The sequence below is a fragment of the Meleagris gallopavo genome, chromosome Z (assembly GCF_905368555.1).
Source record: "Meleagris gallopavo chromosome Z, MGAL_WU_HG_1.1, whole genome shotgun sequence".
Taxonomy (NCBI): Eukaryota; Metazoa; Chordata; class Aves; order Galliformes; family Phasianidae; genus Meleagris; species Meleagris gallopavo.
Window position 1 is genome coordinate 50813468 of NC_139435.1, and position 18616 is coordinate 50832083.

General features: G+C 36.5%; 1 protein-coding gene across 9 annotated transcripts in view; it reads right to left on the minus strand.

Annotated features, from left to right (window-relative positions):
• MCTP1 (multiple C2 and transmembrane domain containing 1) overlaps positions 1-18616 on the minus strand; it is a 257514-nt gene that overhangs the window by 72328 nt on the left and 166570 nt on the right. The window lies entirely within an intron of this gene.

Below are 18616 nucleotides of genomic sequence, written 5' to 3' on the forward strand. Positions count from 1 at the left end.
ATTAAGTCCACTAAAATCTGAGCCGAACAGAATTACCCAAGATGAGGTAGAAATTAAACAGTGACCTCCTGTGCTCACATTTGGGAGCACCTCTGGATAGTTGCCTTTCACTTTCAACTCCTTACTTATGTAGTTCCTCACAACACTTGACATTTCCTAAGAAAAACTGTTCCTTTAACATACATGGTCTGAAAACTATATGGGCAAAGGAATGAATGATGCCTCACCATTTGGTCAGTTACAGACAGCAACTGGAGAAAAAGGTGGAGCTTGCTGTGGATAACCAAGATGATACTGGACTTCTCATCCCAGTGAAAGGTAAAACTAAACAGAACTTATTACTGGAAGGTCCACTTGATCTTCCCAGTAGAAGAGATTTCATCTCAGAATAAAATGACCGCTCAAGTTTGCAAGCAGAAGGATGAGTCGTAACATTGAACTGTTGTTCATTGCTCTTTTTGCAGAGGCAGGAATAAACTGGAAGGGTACACCCATTTAAGAAAACCAAAACCAGAACAGCACTTCCACGCCACTTTAAAATAGTGTTATACTAAAACCAGAGAGTAAAGATCACAAAGAACTGTCTGTAATTCTCTTCAAATCTCTTGAATCTTTACACCAGTACACTACAACTTCAGACGCCCTCCTTCCAACACAGCCAAACAAGAAACCTTTTTCTTGCCAGGAATTAAACACAAAAATGAAAGAAATGCACATAACAGCGGTAACGGACCCATAGTCCCTGCAGTGTCAAAAAACTAGAAAGCAGTGTATTCTAGATCCCATCAACAGCAATTCAAGCTGAATAAATGCATCAGTGCTATAAAACATTTTTCATTCTCTCCTTAAAAAAGGAAGTTGTCAGCACTCTATCCCAGCAAACCAGTCTCTGCAACAAAATATCTGAAACTTGATCTAAAAATGGTGTATGCAAATGGAAACCCAACAAAGTAAAAGTCTTGATGTAAAACAGCCCAATGAGAACAGAATCTGGCCTTACATTTTTCAGATCGTGCAATGAAATAATACGCATAATCCTCTAAAACAATACTTCAATAATGTTTATCTGTGTCAGATTTCAAAAGGAAAAACACATTAAAAGCAGGACCACAATACTCAGTGTGTGCTTCGTGAAAGCTTGTGATTGCATTCCATGTTTTTCCTTTGAAAATTTGATCTTGTTTCTTGACAGTGACAAATCACTGGTCCTTTGCTCAGTAGACCTTCCTGATAATAGAAAATATTTTTCCCCAAGAGAAGGAATATTTCAGGTAAACACATTCACATGGACGGGTCTGCCCTTTACTGAAAAAAAAGTTTGTTTTAATGACTTGATTGTCATAATAAGACACAAAATCTTAATACTCATTAATGTGAAAGCTTCAAACAACTTCAAACATTAAAAACACCCATCTTTCTTAAGATATTGTTAATATCTGCGATACAAAAGTTTTACATTGCTGTAATACCTTATGCAAAATGTGAGCAAAGTGGTATTCATATTCTGAAAAATTCTCAAAGAACTTTCAATGGATTTCAAAAGAGCAAAAACAGAAAAAAGGTGGAAAAAAACTAACTGCACTACAGCAGCTTTAGAGTAAGTTTATTACAAAATACTATTTTCTCACTTGAGATTTTCTTTTAAGTTTAGAGGAATCTACAATAGTGGCAAGTAACTGTATTTCTCTGTAACCTTTCTTCCGCAGACCTCTGAAGATTTTTACCTTCTTCTATCTAACTGTGAAAAATTAAACAAGATAACTTACAGCATATCCTCCAGACAAGCAGTTAAATGGTTTCATGTCATGTTTAGTGTGGTCTTGTATTTGCTACACTCTGAGAAAAAAAATATGGAGAATGTAATACAGAGAAACAGTGCCAGCCGTGTCTGTAGACTGTTTTCTCTTGCTGCACAAACTGATACTTACATATGACCTGCATATAAAATATCTGACATGAAAAAAACCCAAAACACTGGCGAACGATGCAATGGGAGATTGAAAAAGCAGGATATTTTTAAAAAATGTGTTGATGGAGAAGATTCTTCCCCTCGTACCATTGCCTTCCACCACCTCCCTAGGACCTACTCCTGCCTGGAAGCACCCAGCAGTGAAGAGCTCCTCCTCTCCTGGGCTTCCTCCTTCACTGAGGGACCCCCACGCTGGAAAATGACTCCCCTGTCTCATCAGTTAAAAATGAAGGTTTGCTGCAAACACCTTTCTAATCTGATTACTACACAACAGATTCACTCAGGGCCTTAAAAAAAAAAGAAAAAGAAAAGAAAAAAAAGAAAAAGCATTTTTTTTGTTAACCATGCTGCACATTCCCAGGCAAAATAACCAATTAAAAATACTCTCATGGCATTTTTTCTTAATGCTCGAGTTCCTTCAACAATTTGAAAGATGAGGATGTTCATATTTTGGAAAAAAAACGCCAACAAGAGTGGCTCAGTGTGTATGTGTGATCTCAGCCTGTGTCTCTTTATGACAAAAGTGTCTCCTGTTCTGGAGAGGAAAAATGAGGTTGTGCTCACAGTCCTGATGTGTTGTTTTCAGTGATACAGCGAGAGGCTGGTTTCCCAGCCACCTGCACTTCACCTCGCCTGTCAAAATGCACTAATATTCAGACAATGTGATTCAAAAACAGTGTGTTCACCACGTGCCAGATTCTCTACTTATTCACACATGGACAAAACAACAACCATGTATATTAACGGGAGCTTTGTAAGTTTGTTTGTTTGTTTGTTTGTTTGTTTTTTGTCTTTAAACACAGCTTACTGAATCCCTGTAAAATTAAACATGATCTTAGCAAAACAGAGTAAATATCAACAGTTACATTCAGTACATTGTGGCCACAGCTCATGCTGGTAACCAGAAATTCTTTGGCACGACCTCTTACGAGGAAAATAATAAACCTAGAAATATTCTGCATTAAGTGACAGGAAAGTAACTCCAAAGGAGAATAAACTATCGTTTAAAGAGATGGCATGCTATTGCTGAGTTCTGGAAATGGAAGCAGTGATACTATGCAGCACATATTGAAGGAAAAAAAATGTTAAAACTCTAAAGATAATCTGCAGAACAATTTTCTATGTGAACAACCCTAGCTTTAAAAGTAATGCTTATATGACGTTGTTTTTTTTTTTTTTTTTGGTACCGTTTGTTTTGGAAGTTGCAAGAGCAGGAATAGAAGCATGGGTATGTAGACACCTCCCCACAGCAAGGATGGAGGGAGGTCGGGAAGGGCTGCTCCCACATGCTGACACGGTGCAGCTCTATCACGCCAGGGACCTGCACTGAGCAGGCCCATGGCAAGCGGATGAATGGCAGTGCCCTGGAGCTTGCTTGCAGCCTTGGAGCTTTCCTTGTTAATGTGCTAAAAGAGATCATGTCCAGTATTTTGCAGAACAGAGGAGAAAAGTTTAAAAATGTATTAATACCTGATGGACGGTATGTTAAATAATTACGAGGATGTTGTGTAAGACTCCTCAGCAGAGTGCCTCCCTGCCTTCCCTCTGCTAGTCCCATGGAAAAAGAAGGATCCATCTGAAGAGAGAAGTGAATCACAAGGCCAAACAACTTAATGCGTAATCTTTAGGCTACTGTTTTAAGATCGCAGAGTGTCATCAAAGTCTGGAAATTATGCAAATAAAACTAGCTACGTTTGGAGGTCTGCACAAGCAAAGACTTCCCGACCTAAATTGTAATTGTGTCTCGGAAACGGCAGTCCTTTCTTCTGCGATGCAAGGGTGCTACCTACAGGTGTGATTGGAGAATGGCATCCGGGGAAGAGAGCTAAAAAAGAACGCCCACTTCTATTGAGAAAATAGTGTAGAGCTGGCATTATCACTAAATTAAATTCCTCTTCATTTCAGGCTAAAGAAAACATGTTCTAATGAAGCTTCTTTAGAAGTACAACTAAAGATTTTCAGTAAACCCAATTTAATTCTAAGTCTAATGGTGCTGCTGATATTTTTCTATCTATATTTAAATAATTTTCACTGTAGGTTTTTTTTATTTTTTAATCCACTGAAGTTACATAAAACCTAAAGCCTACTGAGACACATTTCAGACATACATTTTTGACAAGCAATTTTGGCTGCAACTATCCAAAAATCAAGATTCAGTGCTTAGTCTTGCAAATGCATTATGTTGGTCGGCAGTAAGTATTCGTACTGTATTGAATATACTACTGCTATATATCTCTTGTGAATCAATGCTTTATTCAGTGCAGTGCAACTGCATTGAGAATTAATTACAATAGTCTAAATGCAGTATTTCCAATATTTTCAACATAATGAAGAGATGCGTGGGAAACTTCATTAATCTAAGTGTATGCTTTTTCTTTCCTGCTTCTTTTTACATGTTCTTCTTCCATATGTAGGTCAAATAAAGCAAATACCTTAACATACAGATGCAAATTTACTCCTGGGACAGCAACACTGATAGGAATCAAAATTAAGGGTATACATTTAATTGCACAGCTTTTTAAATTTTCAGGACAAGAGCCCAGAAATGCGTGTTGTACTCTGCAGACATCACTGCTGTACTCATCTAATTGATAAATACAAAGTAGTAGCAGCAGCGTTGTCTTATGTTCATGTTCAGCTGAGAATCCAGCAACCGTGCAACTCAAAAGTACGTCCTGGTTTTTAATAAAACATCATATCCTTTCTGTCTCTCTTTCTTCCCTTCCATCCCCCCCCTCTCAGCTCCCCAGTTTGGGGGATCATTTTCCGAAATAGTATAAAAGCATTTTATATTACATAATAAAGAAAGAACTGAAGATATTTTTCCTTCTAGGTACAGAATTCGGCACTTCTGTATTTGAAGTCTGTATTTTTATATCCTCAGTGACAAAAGAACATCACGAAGCCAGAAGTACGATTGGATTTATTTTAATATCCCTGCAATGCAATGAAAGGGGTTATTTTAAAATCATGTGCGTTTTGCACCCATTTTTCCAAGTCCTGCATACTTTTCTGGGACTAAACATGAAGATAGTTTCTATTGTCTTAAATATTTAGGGAATATGAGACAAATAATCTGAAGAGCCGAAGAATTGCTCTGTTTTACAGTTCCAGCTGAACAGAACATCTAAAGTATGCCTCTGATATAGTTAGGATTGATTATTAAGCACTCACACCTTGGCAAGAAAATGTATTAGAAAAAAAAGAAGAACCATATAATATAAGCTTTCACTAAAAAAAAAACAAAAAACAAAACAGTCACAGAGAAGAAAACAACAGCGCTGATCTGTGCTATAGTAGGATACGTACAGCACTTATCAGCTGTACATAGCACCATTCTATGATTCGATGATTTTATTCTTAGGCAGCTAAAATACAACGTAGGAGAAAAAAAATACTGATCCTGCTAATATCGTTACTGATTTAAAGTTCAAAACATTTTGCAAAATACTCAATTTCTGAAAGTTTGAGGACAGCTTTACCAAAAACTACCAGCTACTCTATCCTCATTTGAATAAATTGGGAAAACTTTGTTTATGTTATTCTAGTGACATATAGATATATAATCTATATTAAAATAATTACATCAGAATTAAATGAGTACTATTCTATTTCAATTAAGAGGATAATCCTGAATCATTTTTAATAGAAATGTCTCAGTACGATTAAACTGTTCAGAGTACATTTTAATGAATGTTGAAGACAGAACTACATAAGCTGTAATAGTATATTCATAACAAATTTGCTCTGAAATTAATATTTAATTTACTTAAAAATACTTTATGCCTCCTATATAGTTATCTGTAAATTACTTTAAATTGTCTTTCCCAGTGATTGAACATATTCATATTTTATTCTGTTCTCCCAATTTTTAATTGCATCAGAAAGCTCTGTGAGCACAGTTTGTGGTAATGTTCATGGGCTGCAGGAGAAAAAGTAATAAAGGGAAAAGTTCCTACTAGTTGTCTCATTAGGTTAACTAAATTTTGTATCATAAGCCCATATCTTTTTATTTATTACTTTTCTGGGGTGCACTACTGTATCAAAACATGTAATGTCATTTTTGTTGCCCTTTATTATTTTACACAAAAATATGTGTTTTATTTCCTTATTTTCTTAATTCACCCCAGTATTATATTTCTCAAAGAAATGGAGGTGACACATGACTGAACACCAGTCCTCATCCTCCTGCCTCTATTTTACGGCTAAAGGAAAGCCTTTTGATCGTAGTAAAAATGTTTCTGAAAAGGAAAAATCAAAATGAATCCGCCACATACAAATATCACTCTTAATTTTGCTGTATACGCGTGCAATGTCTGTCTTTCTAACTTCTAAAGCTTAACCTCTATGATACTTATCTAATAGTCTAATAATGCGAAGCAACTCCGGTTAAGCATTTATATATGGCTCCAGTACTTAATTTGTACCTTAACATTCATTTTTTTCTTCAAATCGTAATATTATGGAGCATAAATTTTCGACCTGGAAAACTGCTAATATTTTTTTTCCTTGTACTCTTCCCTGAAATGTTTAAAAAGTTCTTCTGAATACCAATCAAAACTTGAAATATAAAATAAAAACATTTTCTTTATGAGAGCTCAATGACCTTTGACATCATTCACTATTTAGAAACCCATGAAAGAATAGATAACAAATATATGACTCACAAATTATCAATTATGAAAAATAATCTGGGGTAGGATGCTACACTAATGCAAAAAGATGGATTACTTGTCATAAACCAATAAAGCTTTTGTTTGCGAATCCAATATTTCATTTCTTTTCTTTGTGTTGGAAAACTTAAAATGATTTTTAAACTGCATTAACTTAAAAAAATGCAACTATCATAAAGGTGAACATTGAAAACGCCCCCAGAAACAATCTGTCATTTTTTAACCAATGTATATTTTATTTTCAACAATCAGTTCTAAACATCAAAAGCCAGCAGAAACTAGATCCATCACAGAACAACCAGGTAGTCCTGTACTTCAGGGTTGTATGGGGGGTGTTGGTTCAAACATTGAAGCCTTAAAGTGGTCTCGCAAAGTGCCATATTTGTCTCTGCCAGGCAGACAACAGAATTTAATTAGTCCGTAACTACGTTTCAGAGCACAGACTGTTTTGAAGCACTCCTCCTGCATTAAAATTCTTCAGCTTTTGGGGTTTGTATTGTTTTCTGTATCTTAGGGGAGCAGGAAAGGAAACAAACAGAGAAGTTAGAGAAAAAGGGGGGTGTCCAGGGAAAATAAAATAAACACCAGCCTGAGAGTACAACAATGCCTTGTCATCAGCTGTCGTGGGGCTACCTGTGACAAATTCTGACCGGGGATGCAGCAGAGAATTCATTACAATCTTTGACTGGCAAATTACAGGACTGCTCGAATCAGGAAATAAATCAAGAGGAGCTTTATCTCCATCCAGAAATCACAAACTCCCTGCACAGCCTGCTCAGCCCTTTGCCTCCTCTGAAAATTGTGAAGCCGGTGTGTGTGGCACGATGTCAAGAAAAAAAACACCAGGAGGAATGCAGCTGTGGTGTGCATGTTTAAGGATAACCGATATGATTCTTAGTTCCACTTAATTTGTGACTATCCTTTCACAGTTTGCTTCGCCTGTGCCAGAATTTAGTCATCTTTGGCTGGCTAACTTCAGGCTGGTCAAATCACAACATGTGATCTTAAACATAGTCATCTGGAGTTCCTAACTGTCTTGCACTTTGAGAAATAGTTGAATGATTTAATTAAAATAATTTAATTTAAATTAGGCATATTAGAGATTCTAAGCAAAGGAGCAGAAGGGTGAGAGCAGTGATCTGGAGGCAACGAAGCATACTAACCAGAGATTCCCAGGTTCAGATCCCGGGGTCAGACATTCACTGCCTGCTCTCAGCCTGGGTTGGGAGTGTGCCTGGAGGTGGCTTTCCCTGCTTTTGGGAGAATGGAGGAGCAGGGCTGTATGTCGGGGGAGATTAACTACATTGTCACTCACCAATGACAGCTGCCAGCTGATTAGAAACCACATTAAGTTCTTAACTTTAACTTTGCTAATCAGTAAGATCAAGCTCCTACAACTGGATTTTTTTTTTATTATTATTAAATAAAAGGGAAAAAAAGAGAGAAAGGAAGAATGTGAAGCAAACAATTTGCACGTTTGCCACTTAATCAGGACGTAAAGCACTGAGTAAGTACACAACTGTGAAAGTAAGGCTGCTGGAATAAAACACTCTGGCTGGTGTGCAACAGCTTCACTAACACCGTTTGGAAGGGTTGAGTGCTCCTCAGGACAAAGGTTTAAAACAATTAGTAGTGTTACTTCCTATCGAAGGTTGATCATCAAGAATGAACCAATAAAAGAGACATTTTATTTAAGCATTGTGACATCACATGTTCAAGAAAGCAGAGCTTGAGAATAAGAATGCTCTGCTGCGTTTAGTGAGAGAAAGGGAAAAATAACGATCTTGCAACACAAAAAAACACAAAACCCCATGACAACTTGAGTAGTCTAAACTGCAGTCATTCACCAAGAAGGCTGTTGGTCAAGGCAAAGTAAGTGCCTTCAATTTCAGGAACTTGCAATTTTGCTGAATTCACTGCATAAAGAGAAGCCTTGTTTTTTCAATTGCGCTTTTAAAGTAAGGACTAAACCTGTCTAATGCAAAGGTTATAAAGGTTCCTCCTTTATAACCCACGGCCCCGGAGGAGGCTGCTTTCGGAAACATAAGGGTTACACATCCCTTTCATGGCTTTAACAAACCCTTACTTCTGCCTTGCATTCTATACCATGTAGATCCTGTTTGCACCCATTCAGTACTAAATTACAGATAAAGTTACAGCAAATTTGTTTTCTCAGAAAAGCAGTGAGGCCTAATATCCCTAGAGTAACAACAGCCTTGTCTTTCATTCAGAAGTGGAGCGGGCATAATTTTCTCCCGGACACAAACGATTCCTGCAGTGACAATGGGCCTGTTCTTGCAGCACTGAATGGGACACGGCTCAGCTTGCGAGCGCTCAGGTAGCGTGGCGGGAGGGCACCCGGGTAGATAACTTCAGGGGGCTGCAGCTCTCAACGCATCGATAGCTTCCAGACCTGTATCTCGTTCATAGCAACGTAACCCAGATGCCCCATAAAACTGGGCACAGCTGGGGCCCAAGAGCAATGTCTGGAAAGGTTAAGGGACTGACCTGCACCCAAACTGGTTCCTGTACATGAAAAGAACGCCTAGATAATGGTGACTACCGGTGTACTTCAGTTGTTTTCCAAATGCCTTAGATAACAGACTGTGGCGGATAAATTATTTTTAATGTGTTCCACTGAAGATGCACTAGCAAATAATAATAACTAACAAAAAAAAACCCTAACACTGCTCAGATTGCAAGTTGTAATGCTAAGAATGCAGTGACATAATAAAAAAAACAAAGCTCAAACAAGCTCAAAAGAGATTTCATTAGTTGCCTGATCTTTGAGATAAATTCCTCCAAAATATTTATGCTTACTTGTTACAAAATTATGATACTCTTCCTAAAATACGAAAATCAAGCACATCTAGGGAACAGGCGTTGAATGTTCTTAATATGGCCTTATGCTGTTAATCATTATCTTGGGAAAATTAAATTGTGTTTTATATACTAATACTGTGACATTTTTATTAACTCATAATCCTTCTGCTAACAGTGGTGCCTTTAGCAAGTAATAATTAAGACAGTGGCAAATATTAAAAATATCTGCCTTTAACTCCTTCAGTCATGTTAAAGGAATACAGCATCTGCTAGCACTAGTGGAACTTTAAGGAAAAGGCCAAAAAGAATGTTGTGTAGCAAACAAATACAACTGCTCTTTATCCATTTTCTTAAAACTTTAATAATCATTAAAAGTAGCCTTTACAGTCCTGATTACCTATCTTCAAAGGAATTCAATGCTTTTGATCACTAAAAATACATTTTTCCTGGAAATTGAAGAACTTCGTATAAGAAAGTAGGCTCCCAAATTTGTACACCTGTGCCATCTGGTCTACAATAAAGAAGAGATTTTCCCTCTGCCTTAAAAATGAGCATCAGAAAGAAAGAGACCTCATGAGATGCAGAGAAAGAACAGAAATATTATACAAGTTGACTTTATTAAAATGAGAATAGTTCAGAAAAGAGCATTTCCAACCAGACACCACACATTCATATATCCGAAGAATAAGAAATAAAAGTAAACAGCAAAATCTCCTGCATTACTACTGATCTGACTACTATTAAAGCAGAGATTTACCTCCAGCTTAATAAGTTTATCTCTGAAGTTATATTTAGCAGAGACATACTTAGAGTAGAGAAACACAAATATGCATAAATATTAGCTTGAATTGTTTTTGTTTTTTTTTTTAATCATAGTTTTCCAAGGCATCCAGTGCCACTTTCTGCAACAATGAATGCAAAATATATATATTCACTATAACAAACCAGAATTAATTTTACTCCTTTTTGAGCACAATTCTTTGCTACCTTTCTTTTTTTCCTTAATAGGGTTAGGAAGAGTTTGTCTGTATTCATTAATGAGCAGTGTCTACTTACAGAGGCCAGTCAATTAGAATTGGAATTCAGGCTCATCTAATCACAGCTACTATACGGCTGTGGAAAGAAAATCATGTCTCCTATTCACTTGGTGCTGTACACTAATTGCCCAAGAAGTTCCCATTGCATAATATCAGTTTTAAAAGATAACTTTACAGTTAGCAGTAGCTGTGAGAGCAGTAGTCAAGGTAAAATAAACAAGACTAGATTATGACAACTGTTTTTTGCTTTTGCAGATCAGTGGCATTTTTTTTTTTTTTTACAGTGCTTGTTTCTTCAGAAAGCACTTGCTATCTTTCATCACAGAATTACAAAATGGCTTTCACCTCTCCTTAAAGCCTATCCAGTTTCAGTTCCAGGTCATGGGTAGGGTTGCCACCCACCAGATCAGGACATATTGATCTCTGGCCTCCGCCTCACAGCCCTCTGTTTGTGACAATCCAATCAATCTCTCATCACTGAAAAGTAAACCCTTAAAATCTGTATCTGCTGGAACCAGTGTATAAAGCTAACATGATCGGCAGGCCATAACTAACACCCAACCTTTACCAATGGTTAAGGCTGCTAAGGTTAAGCAGGACTTTCTTTACAACCATTAGCCTGGCCTTAAATTAAGAAATTTAAGCAAATATTAAAGAAAATATTAAGTATAAAGGCTTTCTTCATAGCAGGGATTTAATACTAGCTCTTCAGCTTCAGAGAACACCTGCATAGAAACAAAGATTAACCAGAGTAAACTGTAAATAATGTGCTGTACACCTCAAGCCCAATTGAGAATAAAAATGAAAATTTCTAAACTTAAGTATTCTCCTGATAGACCATTCTTCAGTGGGTTACCCACCTGAAATTTCAAGGTCTACTCTGTATACAGACACACACTGCCCAAAGCAAAGGGCACTGTCTAATACTACTGCTTTTATCCATTCTACTGAAGTTTCTCTAACTAGAAAACAAGGAGTTTTTCATGTTAGTCATAACTGTCCAAGTGTTTCATAGGAGTTTGCTACATGTATCGTAAAGGAGTTCAAGTAAAAATGAAGCTTTTTGGATGGGAAGGACACCTTACAGTGAGGAGAAAGGCACAGTCACTGCAAGAAAGGGAACAGCAGAAGAGTGTGTGCCACTTTCAGTATAAGAGGAGCTAGGAGGAGCCGAGCAGCATCACCTTGAGACATTAACTTTCAGGCCTGAAGCACGGAGGTTTTGGAAATGATGGCTCTCAGGTAACTTCTGTCACAACAGTCTCTCACTGTCCCAAGGGGAACAGATCACTCTCCATGCCAGTTCTGGATACCATGTGTCACATGTACCTATCACCTCCCTTATTCTACTAACCAACGGGAAGCATGCAACAACACTCTTTTGTCAAAATGTAGGATAAAGCTGTGAGTAGCAGACTGTCCCATTTCAGGAATATGCTGTAAAGCCTCCTGGGTAATTTTTACAATTGTTACTTAAGAGTGTATTTCTTTTGAGGCTTTATTTACAACACCAATAAGACCACTTACTGTTATTCATTCAGCAGGTGCAGCATTAGCAGAAGCAAGGTATTTATGTTCTGATTAATGTTCTTTATTTCATTTTTTTGCATGGATTTCAGTTTCTGCAATCAAAATCAAAATTATAAAATTGCATGCTAAACAACGAAAGCAGGACAAACATCTTAATTACGTATATTTGAAACACTATGAAGTGTTTTCTCTCCAGTAAAACTGAGCACACTGAAAATATTTTACTTGCTCTTGATTCTTCCACCCAAAGACAGATGTTTGTACCTACCATCTACATGCCTACTAACAAAGGAACTTCAGCTTCCCTTAAGGAAGAAACTGGTAGCTTCATTTTTGAACAAGCTGTTTTTCTATCCCTACTGCATGCTGTTTTCAGAAGCTTTTAAAACACTGCTTTTCTGTTTGATTTCCCTCACTTGAACTTCTCTTGCTATATGACATCTAGTTTCTGCCTTTTTTTGCTACACTGAAACCATTCATAAAGTACTACATTGTATTATTTTAATTCTTGCAAAGTCTAGCCAAGTTGACATTATTAACCACAGTTCTTTCATTTTAAGCAAAAACAAAAATTCCTAAAATAAAAATTTGTTTTCATTCAGTAGAATGCTGAACACTCAAGAAGAAAGAGACAACAAGAGCACATGATGACTGCTTGCAGTGGAGCTCCTATATGGTCATGCTGCCATGCAATGAGATGCTACCATCCTGCAACTCACTCTTCCAGAAACACTAAGCAGCTGAAACCTCGGGGAATTGTTACCTGACTTGTCTTCAGCAGTTAGAGGCAATGGAGGCTACACACAACAAAATCCCAGACTGCCCAATGTTGGCAGGACCTCTAGGTCCATCTAGCCCAACTCCTGATCCAGCAGGTACCCAGAGAGGGGTGCCCAGCACCATATTCAGTGTCTTATGGAGCCCTTCTGGGTCCCTAGGCAAGTGCTCCATCAACCACTGCACTCACACAATGCATTATCTTCATATGCATGGCATTAAGATAAAAGTTAAAATTCCCAAATCCATCTGCAAAAAAATTATACTAGTTTTTCCCAATATTGTCTGCATATTGCTAACAGCACATCACTAACATAATATTGATACCTACAATTTCTTATTTAGCATTAATTTTAGCAAATCTGCGCACTCAATTTCTCCCATTTTTTGATTTTGCGTATTCAAAAACTCTCCTAGTTGCTCATGAAAGCAACATCATTTCAAGGTATTGCTTGATTACAAATCACATAATTTGGCTAGCTAGTTTTCTGAATCATAGAATTGCAAGGTTAGAAACGACCTGCAAGATCATCTAGTCCAACCATCCTCCCACTTCTGCTTAAGTTGCTGCTTGGAGAAGAAACTGAGGCATGATTTAAAATCTTTTTGGATAACAACTAAATGTAGGATGGCAACCACTTTTCTTAATTTCTATAATTTTTTATCTCATTTTAGTGAATTGAGCTTTAACAGCATTTTAAAAGTTCTGATAAGCAAATAGTTTACAGCACAGTTGTCGGTCTTCTGAGAAGTGAGACAAGTAAAATGAGTGGGAAGAATATTCTGGTAGTTAAGGCAATGTCCAGTAGGGATACCAGTGCCTTCATCTGCTGTGTGTTTCCTGTCTGAGAAACAATAAAGGCTCTTCACCTCAACTGTGCATGCAAAATGATGGAAGTATTTCTACACAGTACAAAAGAATTTTTGAGATGAAACACTTCATAATTATGCAAAACTCATTGTGGAAGCTAGATACATACCCATGACAGATATGCAGATGAAACAAACACCTGTAAGTTCAATTTAAGTACCTAGAGGTAGAGATAGTACCATTTACAATGATCTGGGGTGGGTATCCCAGTCACTGAGAAGGTGACCACAGATGTGACACAGACACTAAGAAACGTGCCCTCCTGGAACAGCACTTGGATGGCATGCAGCATACGTGATGTTATCTACAATGGCACCAAGTCTGCACTCACACAATGAATCACACTACCAAACTGATTCAGCAAATACTCACTCTTGAAGGAGGTAAAATGAAAGTAAACATCAAAAAGAAATACTAGGGGAAATTATTAAACATATAAACATTCCCACTCCTTCCATGCATCAGACTTGCAAGCACACAATATGCCAAACACATCACACCTCAGAAGTCATCACAGTGCTAGATTAGGCATGGATTGATGATAGCAAGATTTTCCATATCAGCATCTCTCCTCAACTCCTACAGTTAAGCACACTGGGATTTTTAATTGCTGTCGGTGATGGAGTGTTCAATGGTCATATATACCAAGATGTGGTGTATATATGTTTCTCTCCTATCCTACTGCTCCAAACCTGGCACACAGCCTTTTATTTTGTTTTTTATTACAAACTGTTGAAGAAAGGTCAAATTCTGCTATGTATTTGCAGCAGTCTCACACAGTTCTGCTGGTCTACTGGAAACCAGGAAAGGGAAACAGGATTTAGATAGCTCTTCTTTCTGTCTGGCTTTTCTTCTGGAAAAACAGAATGACAACAGTCTGGTATATCTCATTCGCTTTCCTGTTCATCGGAATGAAAAGCTGAAAGGCTCTTGTGTGTGTGCCCTGCATCAAAAATAAATCTTGTATCTGTATGCTTGTATTCCTGAAATTTATCTTTTGGGAGCAAGCAATTTTGACACCAACAGGAATTTTGGAAAGGCTTCTTAGGACAAAAAAGTTTGGGTTTTTTTGTTTGTTTGTTTTTTGGTTTTTGTTGTTGTTTTTTTTTTTTTTTACAACTGTCTTACCAGCATTTTATCCAATTTCAAATTCTAGGCAACAGGTGGCAAAGACAACCCATTCCACCAGATTTAGTAAAGATCAGTTTGACAGTATTTACAGTATTTATATGTTAGATCCTCAAAAATGGTATTCACAAAAACAAAATCTTATTAATATTGTTAGATATATCTCATATATTTCCCATAAAATTAAAGGTTTTTTTTTTTTAATGTTTAATACTTAAACACATCTCTTAATGGTATGATATATTTTTTTTTCCTTCAGCTTTTAGTGAAACTCACTTCTGAAATACATGACAGAGAGCATTTCCCTGTTCAATAGGAAAAAGCTACTCAAGTTGACTATATTATCTCACAGTCTCATTTTCTGCCAGTTCTTTTTTACTTCTGTTTTCTTCTTCATTTCCGTTAACATGTATGACACCAGCACAAGTAAGTGGTGCATGTGCAAGAGAAATAACTTAATCAAAGGCTAGGGACTAGTATGTCATTTCTGCACAAGAATTGTGTAACATTAGAAGACAAAGAGAAGGTGAGTTAGACCTGACAAATGACTCAGATGAAGGGTGCATCATTTTATCAATATTTCAGAGCTTAAGAAAGAAAATACTTTCTGTGTACCTGCATACACATGCATAGAAAGATTCAGAGAAATAAGAATATGTCCACAGAAAACTTTAATTTAAGGACATACTGAAAACTCTGCATGTGATCAGGTGAGGGTACTCTGCTTCCAAATTGGAAAAGAAAGTTTATTTTATGAGTAACAGTTATATGTTCAAGCAGGCAATTAAAGTGCTTTACAGAGGCCATTTTGGGATACCAAATAGTTTGAAGATTTAATATTCAGTCATATTTCATATTCAATATTCTTCTAAGTAAAATATGTATCTCCTTTTAGCTACTCAGTTATGAATTGTACTTTAAAGGCAAGGGGACATTTTTGATAATGCACATCTTAAACTTTTCATTAAACTACCAAATTTAAATTCTACCTTTTTGTGCACTCTGACATTTTTGTCTGGCATTTTCATTAATTTTGCGACATACATAAATGTAGCTGAAATGTTAACTGATCAATACTTTGTCTCTCTCATGTAGCACTAGAGCAAAGCTCCCCAAGGACCACGCAGCAGTACAGAAATTAAATGTGTAAAATATCAAATGCTAATGTTAAACACAGCAGCACTTACTGTATAACGACTGAAAAGGCTAAAAGAATTCCAAATGGACAGATGGTAGCACAAATTATCTACAATCACATTTAAAGATTAAAGTTTGTCCCGTAAAATAATTCATTGACTCATGTTGAAGTGTGTCCTTTTACTGATAGCACAGTTGTCCAATTATTTTTGTGCTCATTACAGTGAGAAATGACAGTACTGGAAAAAGAAGAGTACACACTTTTTTTCCCCCTACGTTGCACCCACTGACATCTGCAAGAACACAAATATCTGGCCAAGAAACTGATGGAAATTAGGTCCAATTTAGTGGACATTTCTGTGCCCACAGTAGATTAATCTAAAGAAATAAACACAACTTTTGCATATTCTAGTACAGTTTTTGTGCCTTAAGCACAGTGTATTAATTATTAAGGACAAAAATAAACTTCCAAATTAATCTAGAAATTTATTTTAAACTGAATTTACGGCAAGGGCTCTCTGCACACATTCTGTTGTTTTCTATTGTATTTAAGTGCTTCAGAAGTGTTAAGTGCAAACTGGTAACACATTCTGTTACTTAACAGGAAGGAAAGAAGAAGGACAGAATATAACATCTGGTAGTTCAAATCCAAACTCACGTAACTGTAGTCAGATCAACCTATGTCTCACGAGCTATTTGCAAATATATTTGAATATCTGAATAAAAATAAGTCTATGACAATAATTTCAGCAACAAAAATTAAAAAATTACATCTAGATGGCAAGTATTCTTCTGTGAATTACTGAGGCACAAGGGGAAAAAAAAGGAAAGGGGGAAAAAAAAAAAAAAGAGGAAAAAAAAGTCATTCAGGCAAAATCCCCAGTGAAAGCAATGAAGTAAAACAGAAACAGACAAAATACTGTCTGAGATGGGAAATGCATAATCCAGAATGTTGAAAAACTTCTATGGATAGTATGTGAAACACCAGTTATTGAACTGGTAGGTTTGGATAGCATTAAGAAAGAACAAGCGAAGAGCAACATGATTAAACAATCATAAAGTACCTCCTCTTTAACATAGGCTTCCACTAATTTAAAAGTTTGAGTAATATAAGTTCTATAGTGCAAGTAATCAGCACTCAGCACTTTTCAGTCTCTTCCACTAACACTGTAACTCTCCAAGAAGGAAGACTTAAAAAAAGAACTGGTAAAAACTTCAGCATGCAAATAGCATAAAGCAGATAACTGCAATTTATTACAAAATCACCATATTAATCCAGGCTTTCCAAGAGTAATCCTGCTTTCCAGGGCTTTTATTAATCGTAATTAAAGCATTATACTTATGAAAACTGAGCAAGTCAAACAGAGCTTCTTCATATATTGTCTTCTGTAAGAAAGGCCCTATTGGAAAGCAAAGAGATGGGTATGGAAAGCAAAGAGATCAGGTATGAAGAAAGAGTATCTCAGGAAAATCCAAGGTCTGAAAAGTCAACCCTCACATACTTTGCTCGTTAAGTATCTGTAAGTTAGTATTGGGATATCATCTATCAGCATGTGCCTTCAAATTCAACAAGAAGGAAGAAACAGCTAGTTTAAAAGTTTAATTCTAGCACATTATTTGTCTGTCTTCAGGGCTGGAAACTTGAAAAATGGCCTATTTTTCATCTTCCTTCTGGAGATTTCACTGCGACATTTCACTGTGACATGCTCTAACCTCTGGGAAACAACTTCAAGAGGAGACACAGTATGTATAATAGCAAAGAGATGAAAATGATACATAAAAGTACAGCTTTTTAATAGAATCTATTGAATTTCAGTTTAATCTGTGTGCAAGCACAACTCAGCATTACACGTGCAAGTGAACCTCTACAAAGACAGACCATGAGATTCCTCATGGACCAATGATAACTATGAATCTCCAGAAAATAACTCAGTCCAAATTTTACAACCATGATGAAAGTTCATGTAGATTTGACTTAGCTAATAAAAAATATGCTGAGGATATTTTGTTCTACAGTAGGATGATGTGATCCTTGGACAAAATACCATCAGACTGAGAAGCAGAGATCAAGCCTTTGGATGCAGATCTACATACATCTATAAAGTCATACTACCAGTGCAGTCAGAATGTATCCACAAATACCTTACAGTATAAGTACTAAAAGGAAACTGAAAAGACTCAAGCTTTTATCAGGAAGACATTGCTATTGCAATGTCTAAAACTACAGTAATCAAATAACAGCTCTTCCCATGAAATTTGGTGCGTTTCCAACTATGACACTGAATGCATTCTGTGATTGGAAATCAGCATGATTCAAGAGCAACACAACCTTTTCCATGGCCACAATCGTGCACCAAGGGAAAGAAAGAATCTCACTGGACAAAGAGGACAGGATGTAATTCCATTTTCCTTTCTTCAGTAGGCATCAGGTAGATATTCCACATGCATATTAACCTGTGCGTAGCTAAATATGTATAGTTCAGTAGCTGTATCACATTTTTTATTTGGACATTATATATATATATATGTATATATATATATATTTAGAAGACTATATTCTTTGTATGACATTATACAATTACTTCTTAAATATGTGAATAAAAATGATTTGTGATATTGTTAGTTTTAAATAAAACTTCAAGAGAAACAAGCAATCAGATACCTCCACATG